Source organism: Mesoplodon bidens (assembly GCF_964165515.1).
Source record: "Mesoplodon bidens genome assembly, chromosome: 17".
Classification (NCBI taxonomy): domain Eukaryota; kingdom Metazoa; phylum Chordata; class Mammalia; order Artiodactyla; family Ziphiidae; genus Mesoplodon; species Mesoplodon bidens.
In genome coordinates, this window is record NC_138174.1 from 14,527,279 (window position 1) to 14,546,057 (window position 18,779).

Sequence of the window (18,779 nt, forward strand, 5' to 3'; positions counted from 1 at the left end):
AGAGGCCACAGCAGTGAGAGGCCCGCGTACTGCAAAAAAAAAAAGTTTGCCCGTGATCATCTTCAAACTTCTTCCCAGCAATCCTCTGCCCTTCTCTTCCCTCGTCCTGCTCCCCTCCCTCCTTGACTACCTGTAGGCCACCATCCCCAAGCAACTGTTAAGCAGTTCTGTCATTCCAGCCTCCCACTTGGTGTTCCAGCAGGCGTGACATGGGAACCAGGAAGAGGATGTAGCTGGCTGACCTTGTTCAAACCCCCTGTCCCCAGAGCACTGCTTTTCTGTCTTGCTCCTCTTTGAGGGTTTTCCCTGGGGGGCTCCGGCCCCTCACCCCAGCCCGAATCTACTCATGTGAAAAACACTGCTCTAGCTGGAAGGTTCTTTAAGCCAAATGAGCCCTCAGAGTCTCTGGTCTCCTTGCACCTGCGGGCGCTCACCCTGGAGCCGATTCTAGGCTGGCATTGTGAATATGGGAAACAAAATGGTAACTTCTCGCTCAGGACCTGAGCCCAGTGCGATGAAATGACGTGCCCTCCATCACACACTTAGTGGAAAATGCAGTAACAAAAAGACTCAGATCTGAGTTTCAACTCCATTTTCTTTCCAGCATCCCAGTGTTGGCTGAGGCAAGCATCAGGGACCACTGGCACAGGGTCAGCTGGGGAAATGTCCTGCTCAGAGGACTTGGTCCTTCGCTTTTTGATTATATTTCTTACTGAGTAGAAGGAAATATTTATTTTCATTAGGAAAGCTAAAAGAATAGAAGACCCAGACGTCCTGGGTGGGATTGTATAATTCATAGAGAACTCCGTGGAGGGCAGGGCACAGGAAAAGAGAATGATTGATGTGCCCAAAGGTTCAAGAAATGAAAGAAACCCAAAGATCTTCATAAATGTCAGATTCTCAGATATTCTAAAGACACTCTTGCTCAGTGTTTTCCACATTTTTAAACCCACGTTCTCACACAATGCTTTTTCAATGAAGCCTCCATGAATCTCTAAAACCCAAGAAGATTTTGAGTAATTTCACTTGTTATATTTGGGATCATGAAAATATACACCCTTATAGATTTATGGGTGTCCCCAGGGCAACTAGGTACTTCTCCTCCCCACATCCACTGATAATCCCTGTAGCCCAATCCTGCAGATGAAGAAAATGCCAAGAGATGACCTGCCTAAGATCCTCTAGCTGGTTAGCTGCCTGCCCAAGATAAGAACATATGTTTCCTGTCTTCTAGTCAAGAGCTTTATCCTCTATAATGTCCTGTGTCCCAAGAGTTCAAGTGTATCAGAAATGTGAGCTGTACTTAGAGTATTCAATTCTTCAAATTCTTTAAAGCGCTCAAAATATTTCCTTGGGGAAGAGTTATTCTAGGCATCTTCTGGGAAACAAGCACATGGTATATCCATTATCCAAATGGCTCTTTAGTCAGAGAAAGAAACGTTGTTGTTAGCTGCAGAGAATAGAGCCCCAGCCAAAGTCTCAATCTGCCTCTGAACAAAGGGGTGGGAGAGTGAATGAGAAGAAGAATTACAGAAAAGAAGACACCAGTGTCCACTTGAATTTGGCGTAGTGAAAACTGATGAACACATAGCCCAAAGCAGTGTAAGCCCTCATTCCTAGACTTAAAATTGTAAGAAGAAAACTAATCAGCCAAGTGAAATGAGAATTATTAAATGCTTGGAAGTGCCTCAGGAATCTTTAGAAATTTAAGCAACACTCTATAATTAATACATATGGGATTTTTGTTTTAAAGAAAGGAAAAGTACAGCTGTACTGTGGACTCACAAAGGAAGATAGAGGATTTCATCTTGAAAGACAGAAAATGATCTCTCTCTGAGAATATGAAAGAAGGTGGACTCACACTGGAACATGCCTGAGAACTGCAAGGGACAGGAAAGGCCAGCAGCAGTCCCTGGAAGGAATGCGTGGGCAGAAGGATTATAGGAACTTTCAAGGCTTTTATAAAAGGATCGGAGAGAAAAGAAACATAGGAGGCCCATTAGTAAATCAGAAGAAAGATGGATTTAATGATGCACATGACATTATTGAGATCATGAACTGCATCATTAAATTCATCTTTTAAAAAGAAGAAAGAAAATATAGCCCCAGGAGTCTCTTTGTGGGGAGAGGAGGGGCAGGGAGGGTAGAAATCTGAATCTTTTAAAAAATGGTCACTTGTAAACAAGAAATTTTAAAACCAAACGAATTCAAAAGTAAGCAAAGCTAATCAATGGCGTGAGAAGTTGAGAGAGGGATAACCTTGGAGAGGAGGGGTGGGAGGCTTCTGGGATACGGGTGATGTTCTATGTCCACACCTGTGTGAGATTCCGGGGGTGGGAACTTTTTTATGAAAATTAATTGGGCTGGACACTGTGACCCATGTACTTGTGTGTATGTGTCATACAGTAATAAAAAGTAAAAATAGAAATGAAATGAGAGTTTTGAAAAAGGTAATTATTAAAATGATAGTGATGTGACACCAGAATCCAAGATGGGGTGGTAAGGTGATGAAATTATCAAGCAACACATAGGTAGTTTCAAAAATCATTAGAGGGCAAAGGCCTCCCTGGTGGCGCAGTGGTTGAGAGTCCGCCTGCCGATGCAGGGGATACGGGTTCGTGCCCCGGTCTGGGAGGATCCCATATGCCGCGGAGCGGCTGGGCCCGTGAGCCATGGCCGCTGAGCCTGCGTGTCTGGAGCCTGTGCTCCGCAACGGGAGAGGCCACAACAGTGAGAGGCCCGCATACCGCAAAAAGAAAAAAAAAAAAAAAAGAAAAAAAAAAAATCATTAGAGGGCTGAAATGTAATAGAATAACAATCAATCAGGGTACAACCACATTTTACTTTGCAATCAGTATATTCCTGTACAATTATATGTGTATGCATTTATGCATGTAATTTTGTGGTGGATAGTTCTCATTAAAAGGAATCTTATACCCCATTTGAAATTAAATCACCACTGTCTAATTTTTCTTATTTAAAAGCAAATCCAAATTTCCATATACACAATTTGTTTAAATTGAAGTGTATCCAAATTGGCAGAAAGGAATGAAATCATATAGCCATATGTGACTTTTAAGAAAAAGACTAGTCAATTCAACCAGAAATAATTTGATTGCTAATTACGTGGCCAATTCAGTACTAGTTATCACTGAGGATAAAAAAGAAGTAAAAGATTTTGTTTCTGTTAAGGACTAGTAATCTGGTTGGGGAGAGAAGACTAATAAATGTGAGTGGCACAGAAATGCTACATTGTTCACTCAGTGCTGTCTCTAAGTGGTAATATGAATGTAATAGTATGAACACATGGTATCTTAAATAGAGTATGATTTTGACTTTCTCTTTTCATAAAAAATGGTGAGATAAGAACTACTATATTGATTGAAATTTGTATAGACTATAAACTGAAAACTCATTTCATAGGAATTGTCTGATGGAGATCAAGTTAGATGTCATTTTATTAAACAGGTTCATTAAAATTTTCTAAGAAATTCTTTACGACAATAAAATATGCAGTTGTTTTACTAATCCATAACATTCTGTGAAAGCTCTAGAACATTTAAAAAGGGGGAAGGGGAGGAATAAGGTGATCTCTCAAGTTGAATGCCAGTACCACTGGAAATCAGTTACCAACATGGTATGTGGGAAGACATTGGTCAAGTCCAAGTGCTAAAAGCAATGCTGAGGTCAGAGTGCACAACAACCTACATTAGAATTCAGAACATGACTTAGTAGGAAATGGCAAAACAAATAAGCAGAGTCTAGGTCTCTGTCTACACAGTAGTGAAAACTCCCATGTTGAAAAGGAAAAAATAGTCTAGTAGAATGAGCAATAGCTCATCTGAATGTCCACATTTCAGCCTTGTTTCCAACCACATCTGTGAATGAATCAGAAGTTTCCCTCAGTCGAGTTGACTTCTGGCTGAGTACAATAGGCTGAATAAGGCTTCCCCCAAAATATCTCTGTCCTAATCCCAGGAGCCTGTGACTGTTACCTTATATGGCAAAAGGTACTTTGCACATGTAATTAACATAAGGTTTTTGATACGGGGATGCTCAGGGGCTCAATGTAATCCCAGTGGTCCTTATAAGAGGGAGGTGGGAAGGTCAAAAGAGGAATTAGAAGATATATGACCATGGAAACAAAAAGTTGAGCAATAAAAGGAATAGACTGTGCACGGACCAGGGAAGGCAGGCAGACTCCAGGAGCTGGAAAACACAAGGATGTGGATTCTACCCCAGACCTTTGAGACAGACCCAGCCCTGTGGACACCTGGATTTTAGCCCAGTGAAGCTTATTTCAGACTTCTGATCTCCTGAACATGAGGGAGTCGATTGGTGGTGTTTTACACCACTACCTTTGTGGTAATTTTTTATGGCAGCATTAGGAAACTAATACACTGTGTAAGACAATCAGTCTACTTAGACTTGATTTTCTCCAGGATGCCTGTCATGTCAGGCACTGGATTGGAGCATAGCTTTTGCAGAGTAACAGGTAGTTCACTGAGAAGCAGGGTCTCCTTTCAGGGTATTTCTTATGCCACTTTGAGTTTTTTTCACTGTTTTTGTGGCTTTAGAAATTCTAAGCTTGAATTTTAAATCCACGATGAAGCCCTTGGTATTATCAGCTCTGAATTATTGCAGGAAGCCAGTCCCTGAGCTAGTTTCCTGAAATTCATATCTATCAAGGCTATGGCCCACCTCTAGAATGCATGGGGACTGGTACCCAAACTCCAGGAAAAAAGAAACTAGCCACATGGCTAAAGAAAGATTGTTATAGCACACCTAAAACTAATATAATATTGTATGTCAACTATATTTCAGTTAAAAAAAAAAGAAAGATTGTTACACTTGGAAAATCATAGATAATTAAGACATCAGCTCTAAAGTGTAAGTTTTAATGTGTTTCTATAGGGATTGTTTGACTCAAATGTCCTTTTTGTAAGTAATTTGTTCCCCATCTCCACAGCAGCAAAAAAAAAGGGGGGGCGGAAATGATACTTTTAAAGAAAGGGCTTGTCCATTAACACATTTTCCTCCCTTACTGGATCATCAGCTCCTTGAGGATAGAGTCCATGAATTATTACTCTTTGGTTCCACAACAACTAGTTGAGTGCCTGCTCAATAGTAGCTGATGAGACTTTTTTTTTTTGTCCATAAGGGAGGGGAAGAAGGAAGAAGGAAGAAAGGAGAAAAAGAAACTCTTTTATTTTATTTTTTATTTATTTATTTATTTATTTTTGTGGTATGCAGGCCTCTCACTGCTGTGGCCTCTCCCATTGCGGAGCACAGCCTCCGGACGCGCAGGCTCAGCAGCCATGGCTCACGGGCCCAGCCGCTCCGCGGCATGTGGGATCTTCCCAGACCGGGACACGAACCCGTGTCCCCTGCATCGGCAGGCAGACTCTCAACCACTGCGCCACCAGGGAAGCCCAAGAAACTCTTTTAAAAAATATTTTTCTTGAAATCGTGAATTGGGGAACCTGAGTGGATTTCATCAGTCAGGAGCTGATTTTAAAAATTCATTTATAAAATTTAAAAATTCATTTATAAAAATATTGGTTTACTTTTTCATTAGTATCAGCTTACCAAGTAAGCTTACTACTGAGTCTAGATTGGAGAACAAAAATTAGGTACAATGGTTTGGGTATTGAAAAGTGATAGAAAGTGCTAACGTTGGTGAATGAAATTTCGAATGGAATTTGCAATAAATATTTTGGGTATTTTCACGCTAAATAACTAGCTCCACGTTTTTTTGGTGACTTTTGTTGTAAAACTGAGCTAACTGTATGCAGAACCTTAGGGAAGATTTCATACATTGTACGACCATGAAAATATTGGCATAAGAAAGATACTTGTCAACTCTTCTAGAAACTTAAGTAGAATGATAAGAAGTTAATACGTTAAAAGAAAAAGGTTAGTGCTTAAATAGGAAGGGCTCAATATATATTTGTTGTTTGATCAAATCTTTAGTAATGATGGCCCTAAGAAGAGAAGCATTTTAATGTGGAGACAGGAAGTACTTGGGTTACTTGTGGGATTGATGCAAAAACAAACGCTTACCAAATGTTGTAAGCTTTATTCAACTCTTCTAGGCTTATCATTTCTTTTTTTTTTTTTAGTTAATTTACTTATTTATTTTTGGCTGTGTTGGGTCTTCATTGCTGCGTGCGGGCTTTCTCTAGTAGCGGCGAGCGGGGCTACTCTTCGTTGTGGTGCATGGGCTTCTCGTTGCAGTGACTTCTCTTGTTGCAGAGCACGGGCTCTAAGCACATGGGCTTCAGTAGTTGTGGCACATGGGCTCAGTAGTTGTGGCTTGCGGGCTCTAGAGCGCAAGCTCAGTAGTTGTGGCGCACGGGCTTAGTTGCTCTGCGGCATGTGGGATCTTCCCGGACCAGGGTTCGAATCCTGGCATGGGTTCTTAACCACTGAACCACCAGGGAAGCCCCTAGTCTTATAATTTCTTAAGTGTGTTAGAATTTGCAGTATCCAGGCAAGGATGACAACCCATATGGACAAAGATGGTCTACATGATTTGTGTATGATTTGTACAAGGTATGGCATTGGACTAGCCTTGTGCTGGACCCCACCAGGAAGGGCACCCTCCATGCTCCACAGTGAAGGCATCTTCCCAGCACAGAAACAGTGGGAATTCAGGAAACATGGATTTGAGTCCAACTATGACCTTGTGAAAGTGACTTATTATCCTCAGACTTCAGTTTCCTCTTTTGGAACATGAGGGGGTTAAATTAGAGCGCTGCCCAAGTCCCTTCCTTTTCTGAAATCCTATAACTTTACACTTGGCCTAGAGAACAGCGCTATCCATTAAAAAGGAATTTTGTCCTCGGTCAAGTTCTTCTGCCCTAAATATTTCAGGTCTTGACTTGTACACAATAGGGAGCAAGAGGCACCTCCTTTTGATCCTGTGGTTAAAAATATTTAATTCTTTGGTGTTGGAAACATTTTCTTCAACTCAATATTGTAACCTTGACATAGCTGGATTTGTACATAACTATAAACACACACTATTGGCAAGACCTCATGAAATAATTGACTTACAGTGACCTTGGGGCTGGCAGCATAACAGCTCAAGTTTCTCATTAGCATTCTGTGCCAGATAAGATAATTTTCCTCCCATTCAGCTGATTTTCAGCCTTTGTTGGGAGGTGGGTAGTGAGAGCTTTAAAATGCTCAACATCATATGTTGTGATGTGAATTTCAGCAGCCGATTTTGGGGAGCTATTTTTAATCTCTTAATACATGATTAATGTGACCACTTTCTCCTTATCACTCTTAGATTTAATTAACAACTGGTGTGAGTACTCTTTTTGGTCATGATCCCAGACTATTAAGATTTTGAATCATGAATGCAGGCATGTTGGTTAAAAAGCCAACAAAACTGTTTTTGATGGGACAAGAGTGTCTCTGTGGGCTAGTGAGTTTTGTGAAGTCTGTTTGCAAGACCACATAAGGGATTGATTATAAAATACATTTAAGTGGTCCTGCCATTCAATTAGAAAGGACTATAACAAAAGTGAACTGTATTGCTCCATAAAAACCTTACGTATAAGCTTAATGAACATTTCTATTGTATAGAAAAAGACTTGGAAAGGTTACTGTTCAGCCTAGGTTATTCTCTTTCTTTGCATTATTCCTTTTCATATCAATTATATAACTGAGGAAGAAAGATGCTGGCTGCACCTCTAATATTTGACTGCTCCCATAAAGGCTATTTGTTCCTCCTAAATTAGAATCTGGTTAAATGGTGAGCAGTAGCCTTGGGGACAGGATCTTGATTTACCAAAACTGATAAAAATGTGTTTCGAGATATCTGGGAACTATGTGGCAAAATAAGACCTTTTGATCAATCTTCAGGAAGTAGATATTAACTGGAACTTATCATCTTTTCTTACTCCTGCCCACTTTATTATTCTCATCACAAATTAAAAACAATACATCAACCAAAAATGTTTAATCCCCTTAGTATTTACCCAAACTAACCAAAAGTATGAATTTGCAGTGAATCAAAGTTGCAGGACCTTGAAAGAGAAAATGGGTGAAAATAAATGAATGGAAAGAGCTTAGTACAAGGGCTGATACATTTTAGATGCTCAGTAAAAATGATAACTATTATTAACAGCATAAGATCTTTGACTTTGCCATTTGTCGTTTTGTTAATTTATTTCAGAGCAATCATACACCAGCCTTGTGTTCTGTCTTCTTCTTGCTGCTGAGGGATCTGATGCCTAAATTCACAGTAGCAAAATTCCTCTAGAATTAATTAACACATCCCATAGAATAAGTTATTATGGGATTTAAACTGCATCCCTAAAAATTGTATTATTACATTTATAAATTAAAAATCAGTTTTGAAAGGGGGTTCAAAATGGAGTCATTTATGGAGTCAAGAGGTATATACTTTTACTCCAAAAGACATTGGCTTGTGGATAATGTTATTTATCTTATAAAAGAAACAGTGTACTAATAAAATATCAGGAAGCTTCCGGAAGCTACTTGGAAGTTGATAATTTGAGCTTTGAGGGAATTTTAATCCAGACTCTATAATCAACTTGATTTGGTAGCTTAGGCAACTTAGTCATCTACCTTAATCTCTTCATCTATAAAATGAGAATTATGATATAACAGAGGATTCATATTTTATAAAATTGTGGTAGAAGTGTACATTCCTAGAAGAATTACCCTGAAATAAGGTACATTCCTTTCTTAGCATAATGGTGTAAAGTCACTTCTGACCAGGAAGATGGGTGAGATGGATCGTCCTGATGCATGTGTTTCTGTGATTTTGTGATTCTATGACTGCCCCAGATGGGGTAATGCCACTAGTTCTGAGTAGCTGAAGTTGAGGTGGCATAAAGAGAAGGAATCATGGTTATGGGAGAAAAATAATCTGAACCTCCACTTTACCTTCCCAGCTGATAAAATTTGCTTCTATTCAAATTTGAAAGAGTACAAATTTCAAGAACATATACTGGCTGATTATAGAGCTGTGATAGTAATGATGCCAAATCAAACTGGAGAAATGTTGCCGGGTACGTAGAAGGCCCTCAGTCAATGTTTGTAAAATTAAACCTGAATATAAATGATTGCAAGGCATTTTGGAAATTAAAAATTCCTTGAAATAGTAGATATCAAAAATACGAGCCAACTATTATCCAGAAAAAAATAAAGATCAAAGATGAGATGATTAGACTCCTAATCAATGATTCATCTCATAGGGATTTTCGGAGAAATGTTTAATTGATGAATATAAAGACTTTGGATTTTTAAATGACCTTCTGAATGCATTTTTAGCTTGTTTTATGAGTTTGCACATTTCACCTCTTTATCATCATATATTTATTGGCTGACGACCAGATGTCAGATACTATTCTAAGCCCTGGGGAAGCAGAAGTGAACAAACAGGAGAAAAATCATACCTTCATGAAACTTCCTTTAGAGCAGGGGAAACAAACAAATATGAAAAAGACATAGTATCTCAAAGGTAATGTTATACAGAGACAAGCAAAGCAGGGAAGGGGGGGAGGAGAACGCTTGGAGGAATGTGTTTTCATTATAAACAGAGTGGTCAGGAAAGCCTTGCTGAGAAGATGCTTCTGAGCAAAGATGTGATTCTGGAGGCAGGTAGTGAGCCCTGGGGGATCCTGGGGGACCGGCATCCCACGTAGAGCAAGGAGCACCACCTGTGGAGGCGCCGTGCCCTGGCTGTTTGAGGAAAACTAGGAGGTCACCGTGGCTGGAGTGGAGTGAGCGAGGGTGACAGTCAAGGTGCTTAGATGTCGGTGGGGGGGCGGGGCCTGCGTGGTGACGTGGAATCAGATCGCACAGAGCCTTTCAGTCAATATAAGAATTTATGCTTTGAGTCTGAGATGGGTGACCATTCACGTTATAGACATAACATAAAATTTATCATTTTCACCTTTTTTAAGTATACAGTGCAGTGGCATTAAGTACATTCACATGGCTGGGCAACTATCACCATCATCCATCTCCAGAACTTTTGCATCTTGTCCCACTGAAACTCTATACCTGTTCAACAATAATTCCCTTTTCCCTCCTACTCCCAGCTTCTGGCAACCACCATTCCACTTCCCTTGTCTATGAATTTGCCTGTTCCACATACCTCACTCATATAAGTGGAATCATACTACGTCTGTCCTTTTGTGAGAGGCTTATTTCATCCACAGGTGGATGCTCAGATTGCTTCAACCTTTTGGTTATTGTGCATAGCACTGTTATGAACATTGATGTGCAAGGATCTCTTTGGATCCTTACTTTCAGTTCTTTTGGGTCTATACTCAGAAGTGGAATCATTCAAGGCTTTTGACTAGAGTGGTGGCAGTTTTCTCTGTATTACTCTGGCTCTTATGAGAAGAATAGGCTGTGAAGAGACCAGGGTGAATAGAGGTGACCTATTAAGAAGATATTTTTTATTGGATCTTGAAGATCTTCTGAAGGAAGAGCCCACAAGATTTTCTGGCAGGTAGGCTTCTGGGAGTGAGAAATAGAGAGGGGGCTTCCCTGGTGGCGCAGTGGTTAAGAATCTGCCTGCCAGTGCAGGGGACACGGGTTCGAGCCCTGGTCGGGAAGATCCCACATGCTGCAGAGCAACTAAGCCCGTGCACCACAACTCTAGAACCTGCGCTCTAGAGCCCGCGAGCCACAACTACTGAAGCCCGTGCACCTAGAGCCCGCGCTCCGCAACAAGAGAAGCCACGGCAATGAGAAGCCCACGCACCGCAACGAAGAGTAGCCCCCACTTGCCGCAACTAGAGAAACCCCGCGCAGCCAAAAATAAATAAAGTAAAATAAATTAATTAAAAAAAAAGAAATAGAGAGGAATCAAGGTTGACTCCAAGAATTTTTCCTGTTATAATACTAAAAATGTTCATCATTTGTCATTTTGAAATAAAAAATCGACTGATGAAAGTTTCTAAATGGACATATTTCTGCACATTTCAAAGGCCTACTACATATTTGCAGGGAAGATTCAGGTGGTACAAAGAAGTCTATGCATTGACGTGGCTCTCCAAAGGCATATACTTGGTGATAGATATATCATCATATACCACCAAATATATATATGTGTGTATATATATATATATACATGTATATATATATATATATATATATATATATATATATATATGTATATATATATATATATATATATATATATATATATATATAGTAGGGCCCATTGAGGCTTTATGAGACCTTACAGGAAGCAAGAGGTAAATGCTATGTGCAAATATGACAAAGCCTCAGAAGTCGTGACCCAACATTGTTTGAATGCCTAGGAATCTGACACAAGTTTGGTTTATTTTTGAGCAAATATATTAGAGCTAAAATCTAAATGTTTATTTTCAATAAAAACTTTCATATTTACTGTTAACAATATTATTATAACAATATATAATATTATAAAAATAATATTTTACAATAATATTATAATGATAATATTTTAGTATGAAAATGCTAAATGAATCAACCTGAGGTTCAGTAGCTAGGCTTTTGTTTCTCATTACTACTACTATGCACACAAATGCTCTGTAATTATTACTTTTGAAAAAAATAACAGCTAGAATTTTAAAGAAAAATTTTTTAAAATCCTCCATTTCTTAAGCATTTGTCATGTGCCAGGCATTGTGCTCAGTCCTTTGCATGTCAAACTTTATCATCCTAACAGCTCCTGAGTCTATATGATTATTTTATAGATGGGGAGACTGATCTCTGAGAAGTGAATAATGTGTCCAAGATCACAGAGCTAATAAGTGGAGAATATTTTTGAGACTAATCAGTTGAGCAAATCATTTGCAGACTGGTTGAGAATTCAACCTCGTTAGTCTCAAAAGCTGCCTGATCGTGTACAAGGTACAGCCAGCAGGCAGATGGAAAGGGAATCTTATCCATCCCTGGACCCACTTACGCCAGAGTGTCTCAGGATTGGATGCTCTGGTCCATCAGAGCACACACCAGCTGGAAGAATGTTTTTTCAGAAGTCTGTAAACTTTTGAAAAAGATCTTTCCTTCCAGATACTCAACATCACCACAATTTCTCCAGAAAGGTTACCTGGGGATGACAGGCGAGGCTGCTAATTTTTCACTGTGTGTGAGTCCAGTGTGAAATATGCAACATGAAACCGATAACGTCACTCACTCAAAATGCATCCAAGCTCCACCTCTGGGCGTGAAGCAGCCTAGCATCTGGGCAGCTAACCTTCTCTGGCTTGACTTATGGAGGTAATGGGCTTCATAGGGTAGCACAGGTCTGCTGCTGATGAATATATCTGTGCCTGTTAGATGAATAGCATCTCGTTCTTGTGTGATGATACACGAAAAAAAAACAAATGATAGCGATGGAGACAAATTGGATTCATTCTAGCAAATTAGTCAAACCCAAGGAAGGCGTCATTGGAACCTCTGATCTATAGCCAGTGGGTCAGAAGCAAAGGTGAACTGGAGATTGGCATCTGAAGTGGGTGTGGTGGGCTGGGTAGCAGGCAGCCTTGCAGGACTTAGCCTTTTACCTGTGGGATCTGATGCTATCTCCAGCTTAATAATGTCAGAAAGGTGTTGAATCATAGGGCACCCAGCTGGTGTCAGAAAATTGCTTGATGGTATGGAAAACCCTCCACACGTTGTAACTGGTGATCAGAATTTTAGTAGTCTATTGATGGTGTTGTCCACTGCTGATCAATTATTCTCTTTGGAATCAATTTCTCATGCTTTGATTTCAATGATCCTCCACTTGTGTTCCTTCTCTTACAATTGTATCAACCTCTTCTTAGTCTGCCTTAATGTGGACTCTTTCTTTACTCACTTCTTGAAGTAAATATGCCTAAATTTCTGTTCTCAGCTCTCTCCCTGGGTTCCACTACATGCTCTCAAATGGTGACTTTATTTATTTCCAAGGCTTAAACTTCAAATCTATCCCTAAATTGATTCCTTAGTTCCATGAATTATTTCCAACAATCTTTTTGATATTTGAGCTATGATGTAATAACACCACGATGCTGAGTAATCCAGAGAAAGTCACACCTCTGACACAACTGCTCTGCTTTTGTGATATAAAAGAGTTTATCTTTCTGGTTTCACGTTGTCAGTCAAGGTTCTTGGTTGGAGAGGGAAATCTGAGCAGAGAGTGAATTATTATAGGCTATCTGTGAGTTTTAGAATTGTTAGCAAGGCTGGGGAGGCAGACTTAAGGACTGGCATAGGACACCTCCGGGAGTTTATGTGGCTGGAATTACCAGTCCTAGTAAAGGAAAAGTTGAGCTTTGCTGACAACCACTGCAGCCATGACCATGGACACTGTTGCCTCCACCACCATGACTGTGTCCCATGTGAGATGAAGTAACTCTACCTGGTCACCATCTTGGTATCACATGCAGGATTCAGTCTCCAATTGGCACAGCCAATGGGCTGATCCTGGGTCACATTGCCTGTGCCCTTGGAGCAGGCAGAGGAAAGATCTAGCTGACCCAACACACAAAGGGGATTTCCACCCCACAGGAATGGGGATTGGATGTGGGACAGCAAACCCCTCTCCTGATAAGAAATGTTACCATAGATTTCTCACGGCTACCTCAAACACAAGACACTTAAAGCAGGACACTGTCTGTTACCCAGGCAACTTGTGCCTGAAACATCTACCTCATGTACTCAGGCTAAGGAATCTTGCTTCACAAGGCTTTATTTTAATAGTTGTTTGGTTTTATTCAGTAATTGCATTGGTCAGAGTGTTAAATTTTGATCACTTCTTTCTTTTCTATTCCAGTCCTGGCACATAGGTTTTGTTAGGAAGTGATTGATGAAGGAATGATTTAGGGACTCAAGCCAACACAAAGCGAGTCTCAAGGCAGAGTTTTATTGATCCAGGGCAAAATAATCTTGACTTGAATTCTTGCTCTTTTATGTGATTTTCGTGACGGATTCTCCCTTGTAATTTTCAATGAGCTTCAGTTACCAAGCAATGCTTTTTCAACCCCTGAAACACCAATGACAGAGAGCAGAACCTGGTGATTCAGGGCTTACCTTCTATTAGAAAAGGAATGATTATGCATAAATCTCATGATTAATATCTAAACCAAAATTGGTGTCTTTAGAACTGACTTGACTGGCAGATATTATTGTTTTGCTTAATGCTTTTTGGTTTGTATGTTGGATAATAGAAAACAGAAAGTGTGTTTGGTAAGCCCTTTGGAAGAAATTAGAGAAAAAACATGGACTTAGAATAAGGAGTCCATGTAAAGGGTTGAAGAGTAGAGAGCCCTGGGAACAGTACCTTTTAACATTGTCTGAGTTCGTGCTGATTTGGAAATCTTTTATGTAAAGCTGAGACTGGTCCCCTTCTTTTTCAGTTCTTCCACAGTGCTATAAATTGTTTAAAGAGGCCATTCCAGCAGAAATCAGTATATAACAATTGATTACTCCTCTCTTTCTTTTTCTCTCAACATTATTGAAGGCCTTGTCTCTTTTGATTCTTGTCAGGCATGGTATTTTAGAGTGCATGCAGTATATCGTTGAGCATTGTAACCTCAAGGAAAATATTTTTGGTTTGGATAGGTAGCATGGTATTATTCCTTAAGGCAGAACTTTAAAGAACTTTCATACAAGGTTCTACAAGGTTCTACAACAATTGTATTTTTTATAATATTTTCCCTTGCATTGTCATTTTAAGTACTTATCATTTTATAGTACATGTGTAAAGTTAAGATAGATTTTAAACATCTGAGCCTTGTATAAAATAATGATTCATTTAGCTGGGTTGTATTGACTAAATATTGACAATAAATCTATTTTATATTGACTGAAGTTTGTTAATCTAGCTCTGTAACATCTTGGAGCATAATTAAAATGAATACTCTCCCCATTTAAAAAAAAGAAAAGAAAAGAAGAGCATACAGAGGCAAAGCTTTCCTTGGTCTTTTTTTTTAAATTTATTTTTGACTGTGTTGAGTCTTTGTTGCTGCACGCGGGCTTTCTCTAGTTGCCACGATCGGGAGCTATTCTTCGTTGCGGTGCGCGGGGTTCTCATTGTGATGACTTCTTTTGTTGCGGAGCATGGGCTCTAGGCGCGCAGGCTTCAGTAGTTGTGGCTCGTGGGCTCTAGAGCGTAAGCTCAGTAGTTGTGGTGCACGGGCTTAGCTGCTCCGTGGCATGTGCGATCTTCCCCGACCAGGACTCGAACCCATGTCCTCTGCATTGGCAGGCGGATTCTTAACCACTGTGCCACCAGGGAAGCCCTCCCTAGTCTTTTACTCTTTCACTATGAAGCAGATCACAACACCCTCAACACTTAGAATAATCACCATCTTTGGAAAGTATATTTAATTCAACTATTTAAACATTTTCATGTGTTGATGAGGAAACCATCCCAATACATTAAGCCTGATTTGTACCTGTGGAAGTCTACAGACGAAGTGGAGGTGAAGGTGTGTCCTTGTTCAAAGACACATATTTCCCCTTGCTTTTGTTGATGAAACTCAGCATGTCCCCTGCATTCACAAAACGATAAAGGAGATAATGTGATGTTATTTGAACATCTATAAATATCCACAGAGGATAATAAACGCCTTTGCTACCTTTAAGCCCATGTGTTACATGAATTTTCAGTGTCTGGCAGTTATCACAGATGCACTTTATGGTTTTTAAACTTAGGATCTGATTATATACTCGCTGGGCTCTTCACTGAATTACCTATTTGAAAAAGGAAACCACCCACCATATTTAAAATTAGAACCTCCCCCTACCACCTAAGCATTCCTAATCCCTTGACCCAGCTCTGCTTTTCTTTTTATTTCCTATAGCAACCTGTAGCCTTCTAAAATACTATATGATCTAATTTTATGTGTTATTTATTGTCTATTTTCTATCTCTTTCTGTTAAACAGTAAGTTCTGTGGGGCTTCCCTGGTGGCGCAGTGGTTGGGAGTCTGCCTGCCGATGCAGGGGACGCGGGTTCGTGCCCCGGTCCGGGAGGATCCCACATGCCGCGGAGCAGCTGGGCCCGTGAGCCATGGCCACTGAGCCTGCGCATCCGGAGCCTGTGCTCCGCAACGGGAGAGGCCGCAACAGTGAGAGGCCCGCGTACCACAAAAAAAAGTAAGCTCTGTGAGGACAGGAGACTTTATCTGTTTGATTCATTTATGTCCTAAGAGCTCCAAACATTACTTTTGCACATTCTAGGCATGTAATTAACATCTGTTGAATGAATGAACAAACAGCATCCAGATGGCATTGAGTCCAGCTGTCATGCCTGAGACCTATGTCTCTGATGTGTCTCCTATTGTGCTCAATTTGTGGTCTGTGGTCCCTTCCCCCATAAAAATCTGCTTTTCCAAGGGATCTAAAACCTGCTCATAGCAAGCCTTCAAAGACTCCTCACAGGTTAATGCACTCCTATTTCCTGCAGTAATTGCATTTTAACAAGGATCACAGTATCAAGCTACAGTAATACAATTTTTTTGAGACTTTATTTTTTTCAGAGCAGTTTTAGGTTCACAGCAAAATTGAGAGGAAGGTACAGAGATTTCCCATAGGTCTCCTCTGCCCACACATGCATAGCCTCCCTCATTACCAACATCCTTCTTCAGGGGGGTACATTTGTTACAACTGATGAACCTACATGGACATATCATAATCACCCAAAGTCTATAGTTTACATTAGTGTTCACTCTTGGTGGCGTATGTTCTATGGGTTTGGACAAATGTATAATAACATGCATCCGTCATTGTAGTGTCATATAGAATAGTTTCACTGTCATAAAAATCGTCTGTGCTCTACCTGTTCACTCCCCACCTTCCACAACCTCTGGCAATTCCTGATCTTTTACCTGTATCCATAGTTTTACCTTTCCCAGAACGTCATGTCCGTTGGAATCATACAGTATGTAGCCTTTTCAGATTGGCTTCTTTTATTTACTAGTATGCATTTATCATTCTTGCATGTCTTTTCATGGCTTGATAGGTCATTTCTTTTTAGTGCTGAATAATATTCCACTGTCTGGATGTACCACAGTTTATTTATTCATTCACCTACTGAAAAGCATGTTGATTGCTTCTAAATTTTGGCAACTATGAATAAAGCTGCTATAAACATCTACATGCAGGTTTTGTGTGGACATAAGTTTTGGTATTTACCCATAACTTCTTTGGATAAATACCAAGGAGCACAACTGCTGGATCATATGGTAAGAGTATATTTAGTTTTATAGGAAACTGCGAACCTCGCTTCCAAAGTGGCTGCACCATTTCGCATTCCCACTAGCAATGTATGAGAGTCCCTTGGGGACTCTTGGTTGGGGATCTTAGTTCCCCAACCGGGTATCAAACCCTCCCCCACTGCAGTGGAAGCATGGAGCCTCACATCTTCACCAGCATTTAGTGTTTTAGGAATACAATTTTAACTGCAAAATTTCCACCACTTTTTTTTTTTTTTTTGGGGTACGCAGGCCTCTCACTGTTGTGGCCTCTCCCATTGCGGAGCACAGGCTCCGGATGCGCAGGCTCAGCGGCCATGGCTCATGGGCCCAGCCACTCCGCGGCATGTGGGATCTTCCCGGACCGGGGCATGAACCCGTGTCCCCTGCATCGGCAGGGGGACTCTCGACCACTGCGCCACCAGGGAAGCCCTCCACCACTTTGTGTGTGTGTGTGTGTGTGTGTGTACATGGCTTATATAGTCTAGCAGGGGTAACTTTGGTTTGAAGAGAATTAGACTCAATCTCTTGGATCATTACAAGAGATTCCTAATGTATGCATTTGTTGTGAAGGGATATTTGTCCAAGGAGAGTTGTGACCTCTTTTTCAAGATTTTACTGAAAACTATGTGTTACGTAGAAAACAAAATAAGCATAAATCATAGTCTAATCACGTGATGCTTGGTATTTTCCTCAACTGCCCTAGAAGACCTGAACTCACCATCTTAATGTGAATTGCTTTTATTTTACTTTCTTTCTTTTTAAAATCTATAAATCATCACCATCATCATTGTCATGGTCATCATCACCATCACCAACATCGGCATCATCATCACCATCTCATCAGCATCAGCATCATCAGTATCATCACCATCGCTATCACCATCCTCATCATCCCAAGAAGTTTGTTATTACATTATTTAAAATTTCTTAACCAAATACAGTAAAACCTTGCTTATCTGAAGGTCATAACCAGAAACCACAACTCTGGAACTGAGTCAATAAATGGTCTCTAGCTGTTTTGAATCACCTAATTAAAAGTATCTTTTCCAGATCTCCCTTCCTTTCTTCTTGCCAGCTTTTACTATTCTGCTGGCTCTTGGCCTGCAGTGGAGGTCCTCTGGGGCAACCTGGTTTCTTGCAGCCATTTGGCCTTGGCTGTTAAAGGGGAATTAGGAAGAATGTGGTTGGGCCGGAGCTGGGGAGGAAAGCAGGGCCTGAGGGAAACACGATATGACTACGCTATTGTTTTCTAAGCTAATCTCATTGTAAATTAAAGAAAAGAAAGTTTAGTCATTTGAGATGCCTATTCTAACTTTACACTTGATTTATTGTTTGAGTGGTCATTAGAAGTTAAATTAAAAAAATTTTTTGCTGATTTTAGAGGCATTTCTCCTTTGGCTTTTATCCCTGTATTTGGCCTGTTTTCCTTTTCTTTCTCTTCTTTTTTTCTTTTGTTTTTGGCCACGCCACATGGCATGTGGGATCTTAGTTCCCCAACCAGGGATCAAACCCTCCCCCACTGCAGTGGAAGCATGAAGCCTTAACCACTGAACTG